Source organism: Rhyacophila brunnea, unplaced genomic scaffold, assembly GCF_057557595.1.
Source record: "Rhyacophila brunnea isolate RB1 unplaced genomic scaffold, BYU_Rbru_1.0 scaffold_28, whole genome shotgun sequence".
Classification (NCBI taxonomy): Eukaryota; Metazoa; Arthropoda; class Insecta; order Trichoptera; family Rhyacophilidae; genus Rhyacophila; species Rhyacophila brunnea.
This window is the reverse complement of record NW_028232945.1, coordinates 3,055,223-3,074,093: the sequence shown is the minus strand read 5'-3', so window position 1 is coordinate 3,074,093 and position 18,871 is coordinate 3,055,223.

Below are 18,871 nucleotides of genomic sequence, written 5' to 3'. Positions count from 1 at the left end.
CATCTGACCATTTAAAATTTCAATCTTCAAAAACAGATATGAATTAAAATATTCATATAAAAACTCCATCCCAGTATTTTCAATTATTATTTGTGTTTTTACATATTTTGTCTGAAAATCATGTTGATATGTTTGTAGAAAAAAACAAAGTTTTTTTTTAAATACTTCTTTTTATGTTATGTCTAAAGGTATTAAAATATTGTAGTTCTTCTATTAAATCAACACAATCAATTTTTCAAATTGAACATGGCAAAAAGGAAGTCTTTTTTATCAATCATGATAATACTGTAATATTTATTCATAAGAAAAAAAAATTTTTGCTTTTTGTAATATTTTTTATAAGTGTAAAATTTACTTAACGATAATAGAATAAAATCATAGCGTATTTTTACAACATAGTAATTTATGAACTTAAACTTATTTTATTGGTTAATCTTTGAATGAACATTACAAATTTTTCCTAATATAAAGTATAAAACTAAAGTTGACCACGTAAAAAAATTTAGCGCTCTTAGTCTGAAATAAAAAGATTATTATATTACGTATAAAAAAATAACGCCAACTTGAATTTCATATATTTTGTGTGAAAAATTTTTAGATGGGTTGAATAGTAGAAATTTCAATTATAAAACGCAAAAAACGTAGAATAGATATTTTTTATAAAAGTTGGGGTAAGTTCTTAGTTTTTCAAATAGATTTCATGCGCGATTTTGTGATCCAATTCTTAAACAAAACTAGATTAATTTTTTTCATTTTCTCTTTTATACATATATCCTCGACTTTACACCTTCTTCGCACTAGATTGATCAGTTCTATATTTCTGTATGATCTGTCCGTTTTCACATATTGCTTGACTTCGGTATAATTTACAGTTCTTTTAAAAAGAGAAAAATTCAATATAGATTTTTAGTAAAATTAAACGAAAAATTTCTTTTTCTGCATTTAATTAGTATTTGTTTATATCTATCATGTTTTTTTCTAACACTAAATATATGTGATCGAGTATTAAACTTTACAAGTGGTTAATGATTTGAATAGCTTGTAAATTTTATTTTGTTGACATTCACGAATTTTTTTTTCAATTTGAAAAATAAAAATTAGAGTTGAAGTATTGTTTTTACATTTTGATACAGTTTTTATAAAATTTAAACATTATAATACGATTTTAAGGATAAAAAAAATACTAATTATGTAATAACATACAACAATATGTGCCACAATTTTTTTTTAAAATAACAATCATATAACTAGCGGGATCGTTGTGCCCAAAATTTAACTATTTTTTGCTATATTTTGAACAAATGACATATTGAATATAATTATTTATATTACGTTGTCTTAAGAAGGGTACTTTAAAATGTCTATTAATCTTATTATATTAATCTTTTTGATTTTACACTGCAAAAATATTCAGTTATATTCAAATTATTGTAGCTTTCAACAGTTATTTTTTAAAAGGGTTCCTATGTTATAAGGCTACGATAGGCACCCTCCCTAATTTTTATATATTGTGATTAATAGAAGAAAAACACATAGTATTATAAAAAAAAACGAAAAAAATTATGATTAGCAAAATATGAAATATTTATCATATCACAATGTATCCTAAGATGTTTAAAATATTTATGGTCAAATTTAACGCTTCTCAATTTTTTAAAATCCGCAAGATATATATGTTATTGGAAGGTTTCATTGTTACAATAGCATGAAATTTGTTGCAATATGATCGATTTTTTCTCCATGAATATTACACAAAACAGATAATAGATGATATGTACTATAGAATAACCGTGAAAAATTAATTGGATCATAAAAAAGAGCAATTTACATTTTTTTAGTAATTAATACAAAAGAGTGCATACTCAATAAATTAAATTTTATCATATAAATTATATATTCAAATATAAGAAACGATTTCTTAGACATTTGTGAAATCATTCTTATTGTCAGGTTAGTATTTGAATGCTTGATTTATAGTCGAATTGCGAGAAACTATAAACCCCTTTAAAATATCATTTTCACAACAAATTACATATATTTGGAAAATAAATATTTAAAGCACTTTTTATGATTTAAAGAGATGGTATTTGCCATATAATATAGTTCAAGCGTAATTTTAAAAATGATAAATTCAACAAGAACCAACTGTAAAAATCTTTTGCGTTTTACCCTATGAACCTTCGCTTTAGTGTTTAATAATGCGTCAAATAACTATGAAATAATGTGCAAAGTTCATTATTTACTAAATTTGTAAAATTTCTATATAGATCAATAATTTTCACTTTTTTTTCCAAAATTGAAATTTTCATCTGAACTTTAATAATTCAAATAAAATGGAAATAGGCGCATTTTTTATGGGCTTTATGGTTATATTTGTAATGGCAAAAATGTATAATCGTGTACTTTAGTCGGAAAAACAAAATTTGACGAATTCAGGATATGTCTTTGTGTATGTATGTACACCGAAAAACGTGATATTTATTTGACTTGTTAATTTTTTCGCTTATAGAGTATTGAATTTAATAATTTTCATGCCTAATATATATCATACACCCAAAATATCAAAAGCTTTGTATGATATTCATTAAAAATTATAATTACATGGTGTTTTTGTATTCTAAAATTATTTGTTGTTGCATTCGATATATAACATGATTCTACCGGCATTACCGAATTTTATTTTCTAAATTATAACACTATGAAATATATTTACACTTTTCTTTATTTTAAAATCATAAAAAAAAAAGAATCACTGCCTTTCTAACATCCATATATAATTATACGTTTGTGGCGAGTTCGATCTTTTATAACTAGTATAATTATCAATAATTACAACACCATTGTCCAATTAGAAGCCTTCGATAACCAATACTGATTGTTTAATCTTTAAAATTTTATTATTTTTAACATTTTGATACAAGAATACCTTTTAACTTTATTTTCTTCCTATTTGTTTTGTATCCCTATAAATATGATTAGCTTTTTTTTTGCTTCTTTTATGACTGCTTGGGCATTTTCATCAAATTTGATACAAAATATATATCTTGGTGAGTTGAATTACTCGAATATACTAAGCAAGTTTAAGAAAATAAAATATGTCTGTAATTTTCATTTTGTTTTTAACATAATATCAGAATTTTTAAAGTTTTTCAGTTGAATTATTTTAATTAAATTCAACTAATATATTACCAAATTTCATTTTAGCGTTATTCGTATAAAATAGATTCTCTATTACATCAAGCTCTATATTATTGCACACAACCGTTCTGGGGTTCACTATAATTTAATATGCAGGTTGTGATGATTATGTAATACTTTTGTTTTGTAAGACGCAAAAATATGACTATTTAAGTAAGATCATTTGTATTTTGATCTAGGTGAAGATTCGTGTCAACACTTTGGTTGTGGAAATTGTCATAAATGTTTCAACTTGTAAGATATTACATCTGAAAAAATATTTTTTTGATCTTCGCCACTTAAATATCATTTAAGCACAGATTTCTAACATGCCATCGTTTTAAACCGATTCTGGTCTATTGGCTATTTTTTTACTCGTATTGCGATATGCGAATTTTCGTCTTAATGCATAGCTACATCTGACACTTGGATTTTCAAAAAGAGTCAAACTAGGAAAAAAACACGCCATTTGTAATAATATAAGGTTCAAAATGCACCAAATATTACAATGAAATAATAATATTGATATAAACGTCTTATTTGCAATCAATACAGTAAAATCGAAAAGATAAATGCACATAAATCTATCTCAAAGAAATTTTGATCATTATATTATTAAGGACAATAAGCATCTTTTCTCATGTTCATTTATTTATATACCTAGCATCTTGTTCTATATCCATATAATATTTTATTTTATTTTATTTTATTTTATTTTATTTAGCACTCTCATGTTATCATTAGATAATTTTATAAATATTTATTTCTATTTATTTACGAATAGCAGCGGTATCATCTTCACATAAAGTAAAATTTTGAAAAACACTCAAATATACTATAATTAAAGAAGAAGATCTCTATAATATAGAAAGGTCTAAAATTATGGATTGGAAGAAACATATATATTCCATGTTCACAAAGAAATCCATAATTTATTAGCTAAAAAGATAAACCAACAACAGAGATTATAAAAACGATAATTATAATACAATTTTCAATTTAAAACTGAATTTATCTTGATGAAAAATGTTTGCATTAATATTAAATATACATTTAAATAAGTCTTGAATCAAAAACAAAGATGGGAAACCTTTTCCTATATAAAAACCAAAATTTTGCAATTCTATATTAGAAAAAAGCATATAGTTGCAATGCGACTGCACACACTTTTATTTTACAACTTTATCTTCTATTTTATACGTTTCTAATGGATTTTTTATTACTCACATCAATGCAACCTATTTTATTATGTGGATCATAAAAAATGAATTTGTTATATACAACTAAAATTATATTTATCATAAAGTATATAGCAAAAAAAGTGAACTGCTATAGAAAAATAAAAACTGTAAAATAAAATACATGAATTATAAAAATCTTTTTTTATTAATATTGAGCTTTTATTTCTATGTATAGAGTGAACCATAAATAATACTTAAATTTATTCAAGCAAGATGAAATTAAAAAAACAAAAGAAAACGCGAAGGAAGATGCTAAAAAATATAATATGAATGTACTAAGTTATTTTTTGTGTGCCAATAAATGACCGTCTATACATTGGTTGATATTATTGAGATTAAAATCAGGCTAAAGTTGCAAAATTATAAAAAGTAACTATAGATTTATGTGTTTATTATTTTATATATTCCCGTATATTCGACATTTATAAACATTGATTTGTTAATATCTTTAGTGCTCAATACTGATCCTATGTTGTATTATGTATGTCATTCATAAAATTCAAAATACCTACTAACTATAATTTGGCGTTATTTATTTATACAAACCATTTTATCCAAATTGTAAAATGAAAAAAAAATCAAGGTAAATATACACAAAAAAAATGATATGAATATTATTTTATGTTAGATATTGTAAATCTGTTTTATGATTTAGACAAAAAATTTTCTTAAGTGCGATTTGATGATGCAAAAAATTTATGTACGAAAGTATTATTAACTTTAAATACGTGATTTCTGTATAGCTTTTGTTAAATTCAAAATATTATTCCCTCGCAGCAGCATGATACAGGTTTAAAATTTTAATATGTATATTCAAGATTAGTCTAATTTCATTATAAGCATTAATTCCTAAGATTTAGCATTTTATTAAATGATCAAAATAAATTCACTGTATCTATAATATCCCTGTCAAAAATATTACATACCACGAGCAATTGAATCGTATTTATTGCACATTTATAATGTATTTAGAAAATTTTTCCTAAATAATATATTCTATAACTAGTATATTTTTACGCCTAAAGCTGGTTAAGAGAAATTACAAATATACAAATATCCCTTTAATTTCTTATGTCATTTTTATTTTTGTTATCTATTGATAATTATTTGTGTGTATTAATTATATCTAAATATTTTGTATACTGGATTTTAAAAGGCTTAATTCGTTTATTAAGCTATATTTATATGATTCGAATTATATATTGAAGCTTATTATATATGCAATATTGTGCAATAAAATTATAAATGAAATAGATTCGAACCCATTATTATTACTCTGTATCATTTAATTATCTGTTGTTAGGTACCTATTTAACTGTCTTTTTTACAACATCTTTTATTGTTTGTTTTCAAATGAAATCATCGTAATTGACTATATTATTTACTCTTATACTTCTTTTGATATAAATTAGCATATGAATATGAACTGTTTTTTTGCTTTGATAATCCACGCCCGTTTGTAGTTCTTCAGATTTAAGAAACAGCATGATCTCTGATAAATAGAACTTTTTGGGTCCCATAGATAGCTGTTATGGAGTATGGATGAGATGCCTTGTACCACCTGTAGCTGACATATGATGCTTACACCTTAACCCCACTCTTACCAATATCATTGTCTTTTTGGAACAGGCCGCATAGAAAGTTTAGGTCACATTTTCAGCGTCTTACACTCTATCCTCTATTTAATATATGTTTTATATATTTTTGTTTTGTTTCTACTTTTATAATTCGGCAGACCCTCTCATTGTTGGGTACATCTAGTTTTTGCACTAATTCAAATGAATCCTCAGATTCTTTGAGGTCATAGTATCGTTCTCTTTTTATAAGCACTTCGTGACAAAGTGCCCATCCTAATTCTATTAGGGCGCTATGATTCAAGTAATATATATTATGTCTTGATATTGGATTTAATATCTTTAGTTAAAGCATATTTTTTGTACGTATGAACAATGAGTATACGTGATTTTTCGTTTACGCTTTTAGAAACTAAAAGAGTATTCACAAACTAATAGCTCAAATATATTAGATATCAAAAGTGAAATGTCTGAATCATGCGTCTTGGGTTTTATTTATTGATTTGGTAGTTATGTATGTTTTTTTTACATATAACAAAAGCTCTAATATTGAGTGAATTAAAATTTAAAGCTCTTTATTATAATTATTTGCTATTTCTAAATAAGTATAATAATTTTTTTATATTTTTAGTAATTTCGATGTATATTTTCAAAGTATCTATCGATAAAGAACTAATGAAGTTCTTTAATTTTGCCCCGAATTATGTTTTTAATATGCAAGTATAAATATTTCCAATATAAAATAATTCGAAATCAAAAAAAAAATAATGAATAAATGTGATAAATATAGGTAATGTATGAAAAAAAAACATCTATTACCGTTTTTTAGTAACAATTTTTACCAAATGATTTTATATGTTCATGCCGAACGCAAGAAAGATTTCATCCATTGGAATCGTAAAAATAACATCCTATAGATGTTTGTCTAAATTATATCCAATAAAATTTGCTATACTGACAATTTAAATTACCATAAATTATCTTATTTATTATAGTAATTAGAAATACAGAAATTGAAAAATTAGACAGAAATTATATATTATCAGATTTTTTTATTATATGCTACAAAATAATTTTTTATGTGATTCTTTTTTCTTGTGAAAGCACAATGCAGAAATTTAAATATCATTTGTGTATGGTTACTATGCTTACTAATCCACATACTCTCGTGGTAAAAACTATCACATGGGCTAAAAATCCAAAATATGGTGTATTGAACATTTTATAAGTTAAAGATAATTAAAAAATATCAACTATATTTCAAAACACTTTCTATTGCTAAAAAATAGAAATAAAATATAATGAAATCCATGCTTGCATACAAATATCACATCAAGAAGATCTTAATATAAATTTATAAGTTCTGTGGCCAAATATCCTGCTAAGGTTGTGTAAAATCGCAAATCTACTCGTGTTATTATCGCATGAATTTCCTTTAGAAGTTTAATGTTTTTTAAAAAAAATAAAAGCGATTTTTGAGTCTTCTTGAATTTATTCAAATGATTAAATAAATATCAAGATGGAAAATTATTTTTTATAAAAATATTACACTTTTTTTGTCAATGAAATTCGATTTTCATATATTTATAAAATAAGTTTTCCCAATTTTTAAAATTCCAATAAGAAAGATAGTGTTTTTTGATACTTATATCTATGAAATGGTGTATTTTTATTTAAAATGGCGTCTTACCGTATCTTTCTGCTTAATCTTCTGTATTTACAGTAATTAAGTCACTCTAAACAGAAAATAATTCAATAATAAGTGCGATTAGATCCATAAAATATATCTTTAAATATATCATTACTTGTATCTGGGAATTTGTGAGCCTCATTCCCATCTTGCTCTAATATACCATCGCACGTAAGTTTATTTAGAATATAAAATAAATAAATTTCTGCTTTAATATAACCATTGAATGTAGATTTTTGTGTAACTTTGTTGGATTCAATTTTTGCTTTAGAGCAAACAATATTATTGAAGCCCAATAGAACATATTCATATATTTTTGCACGATTATATATATCGTTATAATTAAAGATTATTGAATTTCGGGCTATAAATGCACCTCTATCGATAATATTTCCATCTCCAATATATGTACTACAGTTTTGAATGTTTAATGTTCTACAAACCCTTGTAAATAATTCATGGTTGCGAATGTACTGCGGTCTTATATATTTTTTACGCCCAGAAAAATGAAGCGGAAATTCATCATTATATTTTCCAATCATACATCTGGACATGATCAAGTTACTATCTTTAATTATAACATCTTCAGATATAGTTACGCAGTCATGAATTATACAATTTTTTCCAATCACAGAACCTTTTCCTATCCTACAGTTATTTAGAATCTTGGTTTTTTTTCCAATCTTAACATTTTCGCCTATCCTACAATTTTCTCCGATCACAACAAAATCTTCCCATTCGAAGCCTTCGCCAATTATCGATGATTTATGTATTGCCATTGTTTTAAGCGATCCAACTTTTCTATATATGTAAAAATTTTCCTTAGGATAAGGTACTTGAATAAGAACTTCCCCGGTAAAAAACAGATGATTTTTTATACTTAATTTTATATCATTGACCTGATATTCCATTTTAAAATCTTTTAAAGAATCATAATTTCTATTTGGGTCATAACAAAGGCGTAAAATAGGACTGATTCGCTCTAACAATTGAGTATTTTGGTAATATACAGGCCTTCTTCGTTGCTTAAATTTACTTATAAAATCATTAGATATGCATGGATTTTGAGGATCTATCTCTACGCCATAAACACAGTTCCCTACCAATTCCTCAGTGAATGATCTATTTGTTATCATTTTTTTGTCACTTATTTTTGATTCCTTATTTTTGGATATTGTTGCCTCCATCATGTTTTTATATCGGCTACCAAATAAAGAATCCAGAAATTTTTGAGTATTAGCTGGGATTTTTGTGGATTCCATTTGAACTTTAGATATTTTTAGACGATGCTTTTTCTCTTCAAGCATTGTTTCTTGACTACGTTTCTGTGAAGAAGAACGTCGTCTCAACTTTTTTCCAAAGGTTGTAGATCTCATTTCGGTTGCTGATCTTTTAAGTTCGGACTTCTTTTCTTGTACTTCCTTAAAACTATCTGTCATGTATATGCTAAATATGCAACAAAAGAATTCTAGACTTTTCATTTTAATTTAAAATTAGGGTACAAATCACAAATGTGATTAAAATGAAAAAATTTGATTAAAATGAAAAAATGTAGTGGTTTTGAATTTTTTTAAAATTAAATATTAGGGTCAAAAATTGGTCAATTAGAATTTGACTAAAAAATCAAATAAATAATCAAAACTAAAAATGATAAACAGAGGAATCTTATATAAATTTATATAATTCAACATTAAATATAATAAAACTTGCTTAAAAGACAAACATTAATTAAATGCAAATACAAATAAAACATCTATATGATACATCTTTTTATCAGCTCTTATACTTTTGCGCCGTATGATCTTAACTTTATTTCGTTGTTTTACTATTCAATAACATGCGTGCTAATTCCTTTGGTAAATTTTCGAACATTTATTTCTTAAATACTGTGTTGTAAATAAAATTTAATCTAAAATGGTTAAGACAGAAATTTTGATTATCTATATAAATTAAACATTCTCCAAAACTTGGATGCATATTTTTTAGTCTAAAATGCAAGCTTTTCTGTTGGAAATATAAATAACATAGTATACTAATATCTCATCTGTTTACTTGGTATCTATAGATTTTGTAATATTTTTTGGTCATCTTGCTCGACTCAATTAGCATCTATCCTTATGTATTGTTTCATCATAGAGACATTATATCTAAAATCTCAAAACTGATTGCTAGAAAGTTTATTTCAAAATTTTTATATATACAACTAGTACATTTTGTGATTGTATATATATAAATCGGAAAGGATTTATTATAAAAGCTACGGAGTCTCAGGCATTCAAAATAGATAGCAAATATTAAAACATATTCATAGCATATTCTTTATGTAGTACAAAAATAAATCTATCATGAAAAGTACATATATTTAAAGTTATTTTATTAATGTCTTAAAGCGCCACCTTGGGTATCGACCGATTATATTTATTTATTTCTACACTTTGCGGCTCCAGTTACTTTATTGAACATGTTTTATACCGAAATTTTAGTTCATAAAAATTCAATGAGATCGTAGTTTCTTGCATTATATAAGTTTTTCTAGTTTTTCGCGTAAACGAATGTAAAAAGGATATAGATTCTTGTATATTTTCTATATTTTTAATATTGAAATCAGACTGAATACAAATATTCTCGCTTGAATTAGAATTAGAGCATTATTGTTTTTATAAAACTACAATGTAACACCATTTGTATTGATCCACGAATGCAAATTTATTATTACCGTTAATTAAACTTAGTTTATAAACCTACATCGTGTTAGAGTGTGTAATAATTGATTTCGTAATTTATCCATTAAAATATTCGAGACAGCATTTTGTGTTTTTTTATAAGTATATATAACAGTAAACTAAGCGATAATTTTGAAATTTTAACGCCTGTTAGACCAACGATATATAAATAGTATTTTAGCCATTAACTTCACATAAACCCAAAGGTGTTTTCTAAGTAGTAACGGGTTAAGTCTTACTAATAGCGTAGCATAATATTATAAACATTAATAACATATCAATTATGATCTATATTATGTTATTGCTCCGATTTATGATCCAACACAACAAATTCAAACTTGAAATTTCAGTCTTTTCTATAACTGTGCAGAAATAAATATAGTTTAATTTTTCAATTTAGACAAGACCATTCTATCTTTTTTGAAAATTTTACATACAATTAAACTTTTAATAGAGTCTCACATGTTCCGGCGAAACCATCTAATTGGAATCAACTACGATTTTTTTCTGAAATATCCAATTGCAAAAGTAACTTTTTCTTTCCATCAGAAAAGAATTGTTGAATTAATTAAAATTTGTTGTTAGATGAATTAAAAAAATTATCCATACAAAACGACAACATTAAAAAAGATAAATTGCAAAAGAATTTTCAGTAAATTTAAAGTCAGATGAGTTTTTAGCTTGTAACATGGCAAAATAAAAAAAGGTCTAATATAAATAAAAAGAAAATATATAAAATGATATTAATATAATAAAAAACAAGGTTCATTTAACATAAGATACACATTATAAGACCATATAATACAAATAGATTAATAAAATGTATATGATACACCATGATTGCAAAAAAAAACCGCAATCAAAATTATTTTTTTCTGCCAAATAATATCGCAATTTAATAATTATTTGAATTAAGAAAAAATAATTCTATTAACATTAACAATAAAAAAATTTTAATAGTCAAATGAATCCTATATATTAGACGAAATTTTCTTTTTGCTTTAGAGGTGAATTTAATTATGTATATATTTGTTGTTTTGCGGGTGTTTTATGATATCGTAATTCGTATTTAAGTACATATTTCTAGATAAAATCAACGTTTTTTATTTTTCAGCTTGATAAATACCATTTTTAATTATATACTTTTTAAAATAAAAATATAGTAAGATGTTTTTGTTTTCGAAATACATATACAATAAGACTAACAAATAAATTTTGAAATATATAGTGTTATTATTTTCTCCGAGTAAAACTATACGGCTTAACTATCTATTTTATGGATACCATCGTTTTTATTACTGAAATATCTAAAAATATGTAATAGATCTGCTTTATCACAAATTTTTTTGCATTCATATGAGGCAGTTTATCTTGGTGTGTTAAAATCTATGATTAATCGAATTTTTATAGCAAAATATTAAATTATGCTATAAACTGACTGCTTACTGGTTGTTTCTCTACAAAAAAAACGATCGATCAAAATGCTCTTTTTTTTAAGAATAAACATTTAAATCGTTTTAAAAATCTTAAATGGATCTTTAGATAAATTTTATAAAATAGATCAACAATATACATAGTTAACAAAATTTAGTTTTTATAAGCTGTAAAAGCGAATAAGCACAATCAAAAAAACTTTTCTTATTTAAACTAACTTAGAAATACAATGATATAAAAAATAATCATTTTCTAGAATGTTTACATATATAAAATAACACCAATACAACATAATGTTTAAGCTTAGTAAGAAGCTTGTTGATGTGATGGTATACATATCTTTTTTATTTAAAAATAACAAAAGTCAATGTATTTTATAAGATATAAATATACTTTGTGGCATAATATTGAGAAAAAATATGTTTTATTCCGATTTAACTACATAATACTAATACAAAAACGGTTAAATATATCGAAATTCAGGCCTATTAGATTTTTATGAAAGCGTTCATAAATAATAACACTAGCAGTGAAAAAAAGATTTACAGAGCGACGTCGAATAAAATATACATTTATGGGAAAACTGTCTTGAAACAGTCAGATAATACAAGGAGCAGACAACAGACAATTAAAAACGTTACTTTAAAAATCCTTTACAAAATAAACGTAAATTGGTTGGATCCAAAAATTTTGACGCGACATATCGTAAATATCTCGCATAGACATAAAAAAACTTTAACATACACGAATGAGTGATTGTATATAGAGCTCAATTTCTTGAAAACAGCCACATACCATTAAGTCTAACTATTTAATAAATATTCTATAAAAAATAAAAAGGGTATTACATAGGATACAGCATATCCCCACTGCTGTATGTTTTATTGTGGATCCACAAAGCCGTATACCGAATGAAAAAATCAATAGAAGCATTCAACCTAGACAAGAATGCATTGAAAACATATATTTATATGACATTGACGACTAAAGAATTTTGAAAAAGAGTAATCGACGTAAAAAATATATAATGAAGTAAATAAGCTTTTCGTATGTATGTAGATAAAAAAAAGCATATCGAAATTGTTTATAACACTAAAAACGATATTGCGTTAGTATATTATAAGAAAACTAATAATTTTCAATATAAAACAGTTTATATCATTACTACAAATCAGTAAAGAAACAAGAAAAAATCATAACTTTATAAAATTTAATAAAAGAACGACTCAAAAAAATACGCCAAACTTTCTTGACGTTAAAGAACATAGACAAGGTTAATTGAAACATTTTATTGTATTCATTCACTGCTTACTAGCGAATCAAGCTAGATTCAGAAGATTTTATAATGTAGGACGATCAAATATGGCAAATACTGATTTAAAAAAAAATATATATATGCAACTATACAATACAGGAGGACTAGACCTTAAACAAAACCGTTAGAGCATGTCTCGAAAATAAAGAACTAAATCGGGCTTCGTCTTTTTCAGCTACTACAATACTAGATCAAGAAATGGTAAATATATTATGGAAAACGGCTTACTATTATTTTGAAAAACACAAGACGAAACTAACCCTTCTGAATTAATTCTTGAAACATTTTTAGAAATAGTAAACCTAGATTTTTCATCAATTAAATTAGACAAAAAGAGAGTTTATTGGTAAATAGAGTTTAAAACTACATCAACAACTTTTAATGTGCAAATATAAAAAAGTAGAAATACAGGTTCATAAATATTCTATAGTGCAAAAATCGAATTAATTCTGAACAAAAAAATCTCAATGTTTCATTCGAGATAGAAACGTTCTATTGCTTAAAAGCGGAAGATGCTGGCAGTGTAACAGGAATTTATAATTTTGAGAAAACGAGGAAAGTAGATGCAAAAAAAAGCTTGGTAATGAGCATATAAGAAGACATTAGATAATAGTACAGTGACTATACGATATGCTCAAAAAAATTCCTAGATATGCAATACGAGAAATGAATAAAAATTTTTGGCGTAGATCAAAGATAATACAAGATTCAAAAAGGAAGTGAAATTATCAAACACCAGATCAGATACTTTTATATTTCATATACAGACAAACTGTATTTTTGTCTTAAATTGTTTGACTTCTATTGAATACATTTACAAAGTTAAACAATAAAAATTATGAATATGATTTGCTAGTGCTCTTTTTCTCATATATATAAATGGAATAGACTTGGTATATTCCATATATAATAATTTAATCCTAGTGGTTATACAATATCACAAAACATATCTGAAAAAACACACAGTAATCTTAAGATTTAGTCATTTATGCAAACCTTGGGATTTAGTTTAACACTTTCAATTATTAGTCTATTATATAAGAGTTAAATTTTAAGACATTAGAAAGGGGAAAATAGCCGAAAGTACAAACGCTTTGTGCACAAGAGAGATCAAGTAACTTATGGTTCTGCATAAAAACATTGGTTATAGCATATAAAATAGTACTAAAATTTTTTAATTATATATAGGGTCATGAAAAGAAAATTTTTTAACTCACTATAAAAATTGCTCGGATCATTATAACAAGAATAAAAATCTGTGATTACAATTTTAATGATCACAGAATGCAGATGTCACGTAATTTACCCTTATACAAAAACGCATCTTTATAATTCAAAATCATTTAAAAATAACAAAATCTTATGTCTTATAGAATAAAATTATACTTGTATAACAAGTTGTATTTGTAATATAGAAAATGATATAATATTACAGAAACAATTTTGATTATCTCTACCCCTCCTTTAATCTATAATTGTAATTCGATGCTTAACATGTGGATAATAAAAAGTGAGATAATTTATCACTTTTCTTAAGAAATGCGTATGGAATTAAAAAGTGGGTGTTTTATATCAAACGAATCTGTGTCGAAGAATTTATCTTTGGCGGCAGATATTATTGATAAGATTCTCATTTTTTTACAAGCAAAACAGAATCCAGTCAGAGAGATGATAAAAATACATTTACAAATTTTTGTGTAACAAATTACGTTTTTTCATCATAGCATTTTTTATTTTTTTTTATAAACCAAGTTTTGGCATATTAAGTACAATTAAAATTTATTCATAGGTTAATTTGGTATTGCAATTTTTGAATTTTCTTCAATCTATTCATGAATATTAATCATGAACTGATATTTTTATTTTATTCTTTATTATCTTATTTATAGGTCGATATATTTTTAATTTATTTGTGGCTTAATTTGGTTTCTAACTTTTTACATTTTAAAGTTCAGCATTTAGATTGTTCCGAAGAACAAATTGGTTTTTGATTTATTTTAATATAAGAGAAATTTTTAATTATTCCTCTATGTAATTTATTCTCTAAAGACTTACTATTCCAATTTCTTTCTACTTAAGCACTTTATAAAGGCTTCTTTTATTTAGAAGGCTAAATGACTGGTATTTTCACCTTTAACCAATATATATATATCATCTGTCTTATTAAACTTACCAATTAAAGTAACATCATCTATTTAATTCTCCTTTATTGCTTTTCCAATTCATGACTTTTCCTTTAGCACTTTTATATATTGACCTTTTCCACAAAATACGTTTTAATATAAAAATCAATCGTCAAGTACAATAATAATTTAAATATTCCTCTTTCAAGACTTAGAAATTTGGTGTTTTTCATTTCTCACTTTATAACTCTTATTTCAAAATAAACAACATTTTAACTCCAACACGTTATAACTAACGTGTGTTTTTTATAATTTGCACTTCAATCTATAAAAATTTAGATAAGTTTTACACTTACATTAGATATCCTAAGAAAATCAACATGATAAAAGGATAAAACGACAAAAAGTAAAATTTTGAAATGCTTAGAAATCACGAATGGCAGAGTTACTGATAGCTATCAACATCTCTAAACAAGCACAGATGATATATTGTTAAATAATATTTATATATATTTACAAACAACATCGAAAATCCTTTATTGTCAGAAGAAATCGATGCAGCGGCTCTAAGGAAGCCGCAGAAATACTGATTTTGGTGACTGTCGTGGTTTTTAAATATTTTATACAATTATAGTTGTAAATTGTGCTATTACAGATAAAGATAAATTCTGGTTAGAGCTTTTGGTTGTTGTACAAATTCAAATGCTGATTATAACACGATTTTTGTAACAAGTGAGTTTATGACACATTAAGATTGTCTGAAATGGTTATCTTTGCTGTTAGTAAAAACATACAGAAGCTAGGCAGGAATTTTTTTGTGGGAGAAGGGGTCGTATTTTAGGCGAAAATTTTAATTGCTATAAATTATTATTAGAATAATAAAACATGCGAAAATAGTTACAAAATAATGGAATAAAAATTTAGGCGAAATATTAATACTTTTATAAATTCTTTATCTATTAAACCCACTTCGTACATGCAAAACAGCGAAAAATGTAAAATTAGTAGATTATGTATAATTTTTAAAATATTTCTACAATAAAATACACACTTTACTACTATGAAAACAACTCTTTATACAAACAAGCGTACTATTTGGTTATAAAAATCTGTCTCTTATTATTTTTTTACATTGTTTAAAAATTGTTTAATATCTTCTGATTTTTTTTATAAATTTAGTTTGTATAATTATAGTCATTATGCCAGATTTTTTCTAAATAAATTTTAGATTATTATCTATTATTATGTTTAAACCGATCATGCAAATACGAAGAATAAAGATATACCATAAGAGATCAGCATAAACTCCAGAATGCAAACACAAAACACCCCTAATAATCTTGAACTAAGTATATCTATAATGCTTTGCTGAAAAAAAAATTTGTTTCTATTTAGCTTCAGTATAAAATACTAATATCATGATTTTGTCTAAAAGATATATAAAATATAATAAAAAATATGAAACAAATTTTTGTTTTTCATGCGAAGATTTTTACAAGCGTTTACACCATCATATCAATCTCGAAACCTTGATTTTAAGTATTTATATTATGAATAATCTTGGAGGGAATCTTTCATGCAACTACCCAAGTTTAGTGATTTATAATGTTACTTTTATTATATAAAGATAACAAGAAATCTAATGGATCGATTATAATAGTTAAAAAAAAAGAAACAATCCGCATCAGAATTCGTGCAATTCTCTATATCTACTTTGTAAAAACTAGAGTTTTCTAAGAGCTGAAATTTCTGAATGAGGATTCAAATTAGTTGGCAAAATTAATATTTTTTCAATGTTTCATAGTAAAAATAAGAAAAATCCCCACACATCATACGTTAATCTTGCTAAAATTGTTTGATAATATATAATCTAGTTCATATATAGATAAACAAATGTTTCAAAGCTTTTATGCAAAAGTAAATAATAAATCAAAAAGAAATACTAAGAATATTCAAAAGTATATCGCTGAACGCGCAATAAAGTTTTTTGCAGTAAATAGAATAAAATTAAAAAATTGACAAAAAATTATCGGCATGAAATTTCGATGACTCGAGGCGCAAGATAAAACAGAGAAGATAATCATAGACAAAGCGATCTGGAACACATGTTTAAATATCGTAGAAGATAGTTTATTTGAAATAAAAAGTAATTTTGTTGATGTCATGTAGAACATTGAACAAAAATTGAGTAGAATTATCTATAATCTATCATATTATTTGTACATGTTGTATATATATTAAAACTACATTTACAGGATAGCCCATTTTTTTCGATTTTGTTGCAAAGCAAAATAGATTGGTAGAATCATATTTTACTATTATTTAGGATTGAGAATATTGAAAAGTAGAGTGAATAAAAATATTAACAAAAAGAATAAATAATATAAAAATATATTATAATATACACAAAAAGTAAATAAAAACTTTAAATGTATATTTATATGTGAAAAGAGATATTTACAAGATGCGGCTATATAATTCTTATTTATTAAGAGCTAAGAAAACAAAATTCAAGATCATACAAGACAATTACGTAATCGAATACTATGAAAAAGGGTAAAAATGAATAGATTCGTTTTTAAATCGTTTAAAGCAGATTTACCTTTTATTGTCAATCGCAAGCCATTATTAATCTATCTTAATAGGTTATATCAAAAGTTTGTTAGAATTACTTACAATAAATAATCACTGGTATACTTCGTATTAGACAAAATTCAAATCGATTTAATAAATTAGTACTTTAATATAGATGAATCTATACATAAAGTCATCTATCATAAACTTATTTTAATGGTATTAAAAATATTAAATGTAGCGGTATAACTATGAATTAAAATCAGAGACAATGCGCAATAAAAAAAACTGCGATAAAGTATTCAACCATGAAAAGTATTATATTTACAATAAAATTTTGTTATGTAGAATATTTAAAATACACACTGCTCATGTTTATTTTAAGAAATATCCAATTGGAGGCCTAAATCTGTAAATAACATGGTTTAATATAAAACTAAATATATATTATGCATAGATTTTACATATTTTCGCAATTATACCAGAATTTTAACCCCTCTATACATAAAATAGACCCTTTTGTAGTACCCTATCTTTTATCATAGATAATTTAGTATATTAGAAAAACTGGAACCTAAGTGTATAATTTTTTAGTTTTTTTTTCAAAAAGTCTCAATAAAATTTTACCACACCATTTTAATACATATTTAAAGTTTTGGTATAATTTTTTTGTCTCACAGTTCTTATTAATATTTCGAACTATTCTTATTTTATAGATTTTAAATAATATTCGACGATTGATTAACCAACAATGTTTTTGAAGGAAAATTCATATGAAATAATCCAAATCATATAACGCTAATTTTTATTTAATTGTATCAAAATAGATAAAAAAAAATTTCATTAAAAAATAATACATATTGTGTTTTAAACAATAAAATGTGTCTAAATTCACAGCTTATTTATTTAAGCATCTAAAATATTCTCTAAATTTATTTTATAAGGCTAAACTTAACGTCTTTTAAGTTAGTAGGATTTTTGAACTTGTTTTTTTTATTTAGTTGTATATTTTTTTTACTA